The sequence below is a fragment of the Pseudophryne corroboree genome, chromosome 2 (assembly GCF_028390025.1).
Source record: "Pseudophryne corroboree isolate aPseCor3 chromosome 2, aPseCor3.hap2, whole genome shotgun sequence".
In the NCBI taxonomy this organism is placed as follows: Eukaryota; Metazoa; Chordata; class Amphibia; order Anura; family Myobatrachidae; genus Pseudophryne; species Pseudophryne corroboree.
In genome coordinates, this window is record NC_086445.1 from 174442356 (window position 1) to 174450544 (window position 8189).

The following is an 8189-nucleotide window of genomic DNA, read 5'->3' on the forward strand; positions in this document are numbered from 1 at the left end:
GACCCTTGATAAGGATACCATTTTAATGACCCTAGGGCATATAAAAGATGCTGTCTTATATATAAGGGATGCTCAAAGAGACATTAGTTTACTGGGTTCCAGAATAAACGCTATGTCCATTTCTGCTAGGCGAGTCTTATGGACCCGACAGTGGACGGGGGATGCCGACTCAAAGAGGCATATGGAGTTTTTGCCGTACAAGGGTGAGGAATTGTTTGGAGAGGGCCTCTCGGACCTCGTCTCCACAGCTACGGCAGGTAAATCGAATTTTTTGCCTTATGTTCCCTCACAATCTAAGAAAGCGCCTCATTATCAAATGCAGTCCTTTCGTTCCAATAAAAGCAAAAGAGTACGTGGATCGTCCTTTCTTGCCAGGGGTAAGGGCAGAGGAAAAAAGCTGCACAACACAGCTAGTTCCCAGGAACAGAAGTCCTCCCCGGCCTCTGCAAAATCCACCGCATGACGCTGGGGCTCCCCTGAGGGAGTCCGCTCCAGTGGGGGCACGTCTTCGACTTTTCAGCCAGAACAGCGTATCCCTTTCACTGAAGGTGTTACAGCGACACGTCTGGATTCTCAATATTCCAAAGTCGCAGCTGGAGCCTACGACTCGCTTGTCCTTCTTGGGCATGATTCTGGACACAGACCAGAAAAGGGTTTTTCTTCTGGAAGAAAAAGCGCAGGAACTCATGACTCTAGTCAAGAACCTGTTGAAGCCGAAACACGTGTCAGTGCATCATTGCACTCAAGTCCAGGGAAAAATGGTGGCGACATATGAAGCCATTCCCTTCGGCTGGTTCCATGCAAGGACTTTCCAGTGGGACCTATTGGACAAATGGTCCGGGTCACATCTGCACATGCTTCAGCCGATCACCCTGTCCCCCAGGGCCAGGGTTTCTCTCCTGTGGTGGCTGCAGAGTGCTCACCTTCTAGAGGGCCGCAGGTTCGGCATTCAGGATTGGATCCTGGTGACCACGGACGCGAGCCTCAGCGGTTGGGGAGCAGTCACACAGGGAAGAAATTTCCAAGGCCTTTGGTCAAGTCAAGAGACTTGTCTTCACATCAACATCCTGGAACTGAGGGCCATATTCAACACCATACGTCAAGCGGAGACCTTACTTCGCGACCGACCGGTGCTGATTCAGTCGGACAACGTCACCGCAGTAGCTCATGTAAACCGCCAAGGCGGCAGAAGGAGCAGAGTGGCGATGGCGGAAGCCACCAGAATTCTTCGCTGGGCGGAGAATCATGTAAGTGCACTGTCAGCAGTGCTCATTCCGGGAGTGGACAACTGGGAAGCAGACTTCCTCAGCCGACACGACCTGCATCCAGGAGAGTGGGGATTTCATCAGGAAGTCTTCGCACAGTCGGTGGGGATTGCCCCAAATAGACATGATGGCGTCCCGTCTGAACAAAAAGCTACAAAGGTATTGCGCCAGGTCAAGAGATCCTCAGGCGGTAGCTGTGGACGCCCTAGTGACACCGTGGGTGTTCCAGTCGGTCTATGTATTTCCTCATCTTCCTCTCATACCCAAGGTGTTGAGAATAATAAGAAAAAGAGGAGTGAGAACAATACTCATTGTTCCAGATTGGCCAAGAAGGACCTGGTATCCGGATCTGCAGGAAATGCTCTCAGAAGATCCGTGGCCTCTTTCTCTAAGACAGGACCTGTTGCAACAGGGTCCCTGTCTGTTCCAAGACTTACCGCGGCTGCGTTTGACGGCATGGCGGTTGAACGCCGGATCCTAGCGGAAAAAGGTATTCCGGATGAGGTCATTCCTACGCTAATAAAGGCTAGGAAGGACGTGACATCTAAACATTATCACCGAATATGGCGAAAATATGTTTCTTGGTGTGAGGCCAGGAATGCTCCTACGGAAGAATTCCATCTAGGCCGTTTTCTTCACTTCCTTCAAACTGGAGTAAATTTGGGCCTAAAATTAGGCTCCATTAAAGTTCAGATTTCGGCCTTATCCATTTTCTTTCAAAAGGAATTGGCCTCTCTGCCTGAAGTACAGACTTTTGTGAAGGGAGTACTGCATATTCAGCCTCCTTTTGTGCCTCCGGTGGCGCCTTGGGACCTTAACGTGGTGTTAAGTTTTCTTAAGTCACATTGGTTTGAACCACTTAAAACAGTGGAGTTGAAATATCTCACTTGAAAGGTGGTCATGTTGTTAGCCTTGGCTTCGGCTAGGTGAGTTTCGGAATTAGCGGCTTTATCACATAAAAGCCCCTATCTGGTTTTCCATATGGATAGAGCGGAATTGCGGACCCGTCCTCAATTCCTACCTAAGGTGGTCTCATCCTTTCATATGAACCAACCTATTGTCGTGCCTGTGGCTACACGGGACTTGGAGGATTCCGAGTCCCTTGATGTGGTCAGGGCTTTGAAGATTTACGTGGCCAGAACGGCTAGGATCAGAAAAACAGAAGCACTGTTTGTCCTATATGCAGCCAACAAGGTTGGCGGCCCTGCTTCAAAGCAGACTATTGCTCGCTGGATCTGTAACACGATTCAGCAGGCGCATTCTACGGCAGGATTGCCGTTACCAAAATCGGTTAAGGCCCATTCCACTAGGAAGGTGGGCTCGTCTTGGGCGGCTGCCCGAGGGGTCTCGGCACTACAGCTGTGCCGAGCTGCTACTTGGTCGGGGTCAAACACCTTTGCAAAGTTCTATAAGTTTGATACCCTGGCTGAGGAGGACCTCCTGTTTGCTCAATCGGTGCTGCAGAGTCATCCGCACTCTCCCGCCCGTTTGGGAGCTTTGGTATAATCCCCATGGTCCTTACGGAGTCCCAGCATCCTCTAGGACGTTAAAGAAAATAAGATTTTAAACCTACTGGTAAATATTTTTCTCTTACGTACTAGAGGATGCTGGGGACTCCGTAAGGACCATGGGGTATAGACTGGCTCCGCAGGAGATATGGGCACCTAAAAGAACTTTCTAGTATGGTTTGCACTGGCTCCTCCCTCTATGCCCCTCCTCCAGACCTCAGTTAGATCTTGTGCCCAGAGGAGATAGGGTGCATTACAGGAGCTCTCCTGAGTTTTCTGTAAAAATAATTTTGTTAGGTTTTTTATTTTCAGGGACCTCTGCTGGCAACAGACTCCCTGCATCGTGGGACTGAGGGGAGAGAAGCAGACCCACTTCTTAAGAGTTAAGGGCTCTGCTTCTTAGGCTACTGGACACCATTAGCTCCAGAGGTAGTCGGAACACAGGTCTCACCCTAGGGTTCGTCCCGGAGCCGCGCCGCCATCCCCTCACAGATGCCGGAAAAAAGAAGCCAGGTGAGTATGACAGATCATAAGAAGACGTCAGGCGGCAGAAGACTTCAGATCTTCATGAGGTAAGCGCGCAGCAGTTAGCTGCGCGCCATTGCTCCCACATTTACACACACACATGGCACTGATGGGTGCAGGGTGCGGGGGGGGGGGGGGGGCGGCTTTCTGGGCAGCAATAAACCTCATTTTTAGGCAAGAAGCATGTAGTTAGGCTGCGGGGCAGTAAACTACGAATCACCGCCATTTTTTTTCAAAATCTCGAGCGGGTCAGAAGCACGCCGCGCGAGAGGGCGGAGCTTGATACCTCAGCACTAACCAGCGCCATTTTCGCCACAGAGGCTGCAGAGAACGCTGGCTCCCCGGACTCTCCCCTGCTGAGCATCAGAGGGCTGAAAATAAGAGAGGGGGGCACATATTTAAAGCGCAGTGAGTGGCGAATTCTGTATACATTTATATGTAAAAGCGCTATCTGGGGTTTTTTTTTTTTCCTGGGTCAGTTGGCGCTGGTGTGTGCTGGCATACTCTCTCTCTGTCTCTCCAAAGGGCCTTCTTTGGGGAATTGTCCCCTTATAGTTATATCCCAGTGTGTGTGTGGTGTCGGTACGTGTGTCGGCATGTCTGAAACGGAAGGCTTATCCAAAGAGGAGGTGGAACAGATGAGTGGTGTGTCTCAGTCGGCGGTGCCAACTCAGGATTGGATGAATATGTGGCAAATGTTAAATGCTAGTGTAGCTTCACTGCATGAAAGACTGGACAAAGCAGAGTAATCAATCTACAGATTGTGCCAACTCACAGGACCCGTCGGGTCTCAAACGTCCCTTCTCACAAATAAGGGACACAGATACCGACACGGACTCTGATTCCAGTGTCGACTATGATGAAGTAAGGTTGCACCCCAGGGTGACAAAAAGTATTCAGTGCATGATTATTGCAATAAAAGATGTGTTACATATCACTGATGAGCCCTCGGTGCCCGACACGAGGATACACATGTTTAAGGGAAAGAAACAGGTTATAAACTTTCCTCCTTCCCATGAAATTAATGAGTTATGTGAAAAAGCTTGGGAAACTCCAGATAAGAAACTGCAGATTTCCCTACACAAGACAGGGTACGTTGGGAATCCTCTCCCACAGTGGACAAAGCCTTAACACGCCTTTCCAAGAAGGTGGCGCTACCGTCCCCTGACACAGCGGCCCTCAAGGACCCTGCGGACCGCAGGCAAGAGACTACACTAAAGTCTATCTACACTCATACTGGTACTTTGCTTAGACCGGCAATTGCGTCGGCATGGGTATGTAGTGCAGTAGCAGTTTGGACAGATACACTGTCAGCTGACCTTGATACCCTAGATAGGGATACAGTTTTGTTAACATTAGCTTATATTAAGGACGCAGTCTTATATATGAGGGACGCTCAAAGAGACATTGGTTTACTGGGTTCAAGAGCCAATGCTATGGCTATTTAGGCAAGAAGAGCCTTGTGGATCCGCCAATGGACGGGGGATGCAGACTCAAAAAGGCATATGGAGGTTTTACCTTACAAAGGTGATGTATTGTTTGGGGACGGCCTCGCGGACCTGATCTCTACAGCTACCGCGGGTAAGTTGACCTTTTTACCTTTTGTTCCCCAACAGCAAAAGAAACCCCCACAATATCAGATGCAGTCCTTTCGGTCGCATAGATCCAGAAGAGGTCGGGGCTCCTCTTTCCTCGCCAGATGTAAGGGTAGAGGCAAGAGGACACCTGCTGCGGCTGGTTCCCAAGAGCAGAAGTCTTCTCCGGCTTCCGCTAAGTCCACCGCATGACGCTGGGGCTCCCCTGCGGGAGTCCGCTCAGGTGGGGGCACGCCTTCGACTATTCAGCCAAGTCTGGGTTCAGTCAGACGTGGACCCTTGGGTGATAGAAATAGTCTCCCAGGGCTACAAGCTGGAATTCGAAGAGGTGCCCCCACGCCGATTTTTCAAGTCGGCCTTACCAGCTTCTACTCCAGAGCGGGAAGTAGTGCTAGCTGCAATTCAAATGCTGTGTCAACAGCGAGTGATTATCAGGGTTCCCCTGAGCCAACATGGAAAAGGGTATTATTCAACCCTATTTGTGGTCCCGAAGCCGGATGGTTCGGTCAGGCCCATTTTAAACCTAAAATCCCTGAACCTGTACCTGAAAAGATTCAAATTCAAGATGGTATCGCTCCGAGCGGTGATAGCCTGCCTGGAAGGGGGGGATTTTATGGTGTCACTGGACATAAAGGATGCTTACCTTCATGTCCCCATATATCCCTCTCATCAGGAGTACCTGAGATTCGCGGTACAGGATTGTCATTACCAGTTTCAGACGTTGCCGTTTGGGCTGTCCATGGCCCTGAGGATTTTCACCAAGATAATGGCGGAAATGATGGTGATCCTGCGCAAGCGAGGAGTCACAATTATCCCATACTTGGACGATCTCCTGATAAAAGCGAGATCAAGAGAGCAATTACTGGAGAACGTGGCACTCTCTCAGAGAGTGCTTCAGCAACATGGGTGGATTCTCAATCTACCAAAGTCACAGTTGGTTCCGACAACTCGACTAGCCTTCCTTGGCATGATACTGGACACGGAACAAAAGAAAGTTTTCCTCCCGTTGGAAAAAGATCAGGACCTCCAGAACATGGTCCGAGAACTACTGAAGCCGAAAAGAGTGTCAGCTCATCAATGCACTCGGGTTCTGGGCAAAATGGTGGCAACTTACGAGGCCATTCCCTTCGGCAGGTTCCATGCAAGGACATTTCAATGGGATCTTCTGGACAAATGGTCCGGGTCCCATCTACAATTACATTAAAAAAAATAACACTGTCCCCCAGGGCCAGGGTGTCTCTTCTATGGTGGCTGCAAAGTGCTCACCTTCTAGAGGGTCGCAGGTTCGGCATTCTGGACTGGATCCTGGTAACCACGGACGCGAGCCTCCGAGGATGGGGAGCAGTCACCCAAGGAAGAAATTTTCAGGGACTATGGTAAGACCAGGAGTCCTGTCTACACATCAACGTGTTAGAGCTAAGGGCCATATACAACGGCCTTCGACAAGCTGAGATTCTTCTTCGCAACCTACCGGTTCTGATTCAATCAGACAATGTCACAGCAGTAGCTCATGTGAACCGCCAAGGCGGGACAAGAAGCAGAGTCGCGATGGAGAAAGCCACCAGGATTCTTCACTGGGCGGAAAATCACGTAAGCGCTCTGTCAGCTGTCTTCATTCCGGGAGTGGACAACTGGGAAGCAGACTTCCTCAGCAGACACGATCTCCATCCAGGAGAGTGGGGACTTCATCAAGAAGTCTTTGCAGATATAATGGATCTCTGGGGAGTTCCTCAAATAGACATGATGGCGTCACGCCTCAACAAGAAGCTTCGGAGGTATTGTGCCAGGTCCCGGGACCCTCAGGCAATAACAGTAGACGCTCTGGTAACACCATGGGTATTCCAGTTGGTCTACGTGTTTCCTCCTCTTCCTCTCATTACAAAAGTGTTGAGGATCATAAATCGAAAAAGAGTACAAACAATACTCATTGTTCCAGACTGGCCTCGAAGGGCCTGGTACTCAGATCTTCAGGATATGCTCACGGAAGATCCCTGGCCTCTTCCTTTAAGGAAAGACCTCTTACAGCAGGATCCCTGCATGTTCCAAGACTTACCGTGGTTACGTTTGACGGCATGGCGGTTGAACGCCAGATCCTAGCGGAGAAGGGTATTCCGGAGGAGGTCATACCTACTCTAATAAAGGCTAGGAAGGAGGTGACGGTAAAACATTATCACCGTATCTGGCGGAAATATGTCTCTTGGTGTGAAACCAAGAATGCTCCTACGGAAGATTTCCATCTGGGTCGTTTTCTCCACTTCCTACAGACAGGAGTGGATATGGGCCTAAAGTTAGGCTCTGTTAAAGTACAGATTTCGGCCTTGTCAATATTCTTTCAGAAGGAATTGGCTTCTCTCCCAGAAGTCCAGACGTTTGTAAAAGGAGTACTACACATCCAGCCTCCTTTTGTGGCACCATGGGACCTGAACGTGGTGTTGCAGTTCCTTAAATCACACTGGTTTGAACCCCTTAAAACGGTGGAGTTGAAATTTCTCACCTGGAAGGTGGTCATGTTAGCCTTGGCATCTGCTAGGCGTGTGTCAGACTTGGCGGCCTTGTCTTACAAGAGCCCTTACTTGATTTTTCACGTAGATAGAGCGGAATTGAGGACTCGTCCTCAATTTTTACCCAAGGTGGTGTCTTCATTTCATATGAACCAACCTATTGTGGTGCCTGTGGCTACGAGTGACTTGGAGGATTCCATGTCCCTGGATGTAGTCAGGGCCTTAAAAATTTATGTAGCCAGGACGGCTAGAATTAGGAAAACAGATGCATTGTTTATCCTGTATGCTGCCAACAAGATTGGCGCGCCTGCTTCGAAGCAGACTATTGCTCGCTGGATCTGTAACACGATTCAGCAGGCTTATGTTACGGCTGGATTGCGGTTACCGCATTCAGTAAAGGCCCATTCCACTAGGAAGGTGGGCTCTTCTTGGGCGGCTGCCCGGGGCGTCTCGGCATTACAGCTTTGCCTAGCAGCAACTTGGTCGGGATCAAACACTTTTGCTAAATTCTACAAGTTTGATACCCTGGCTAATGAGGACCTAGCATTTGCTCAGTCGGTGCTGCAGAGTCATCCGCACCCTCCCGCCCGATTGGGAGCTTTGGTATAAACCCCATGGTCCTTACGGAGTCCCCAGCATCCTCTAGGACGTAAGAGAAAATAAGATTTTAAACCTACTGGTAAATCTTTTTCTGCCAGTCCGTAGAGGATGCTGGGCGCCCGTCCCAGTGCGGAAAATCTGCAAGACTTGTATATAGATATTGCTTACATAAGGGTTATGTTACAGTTAGAATCG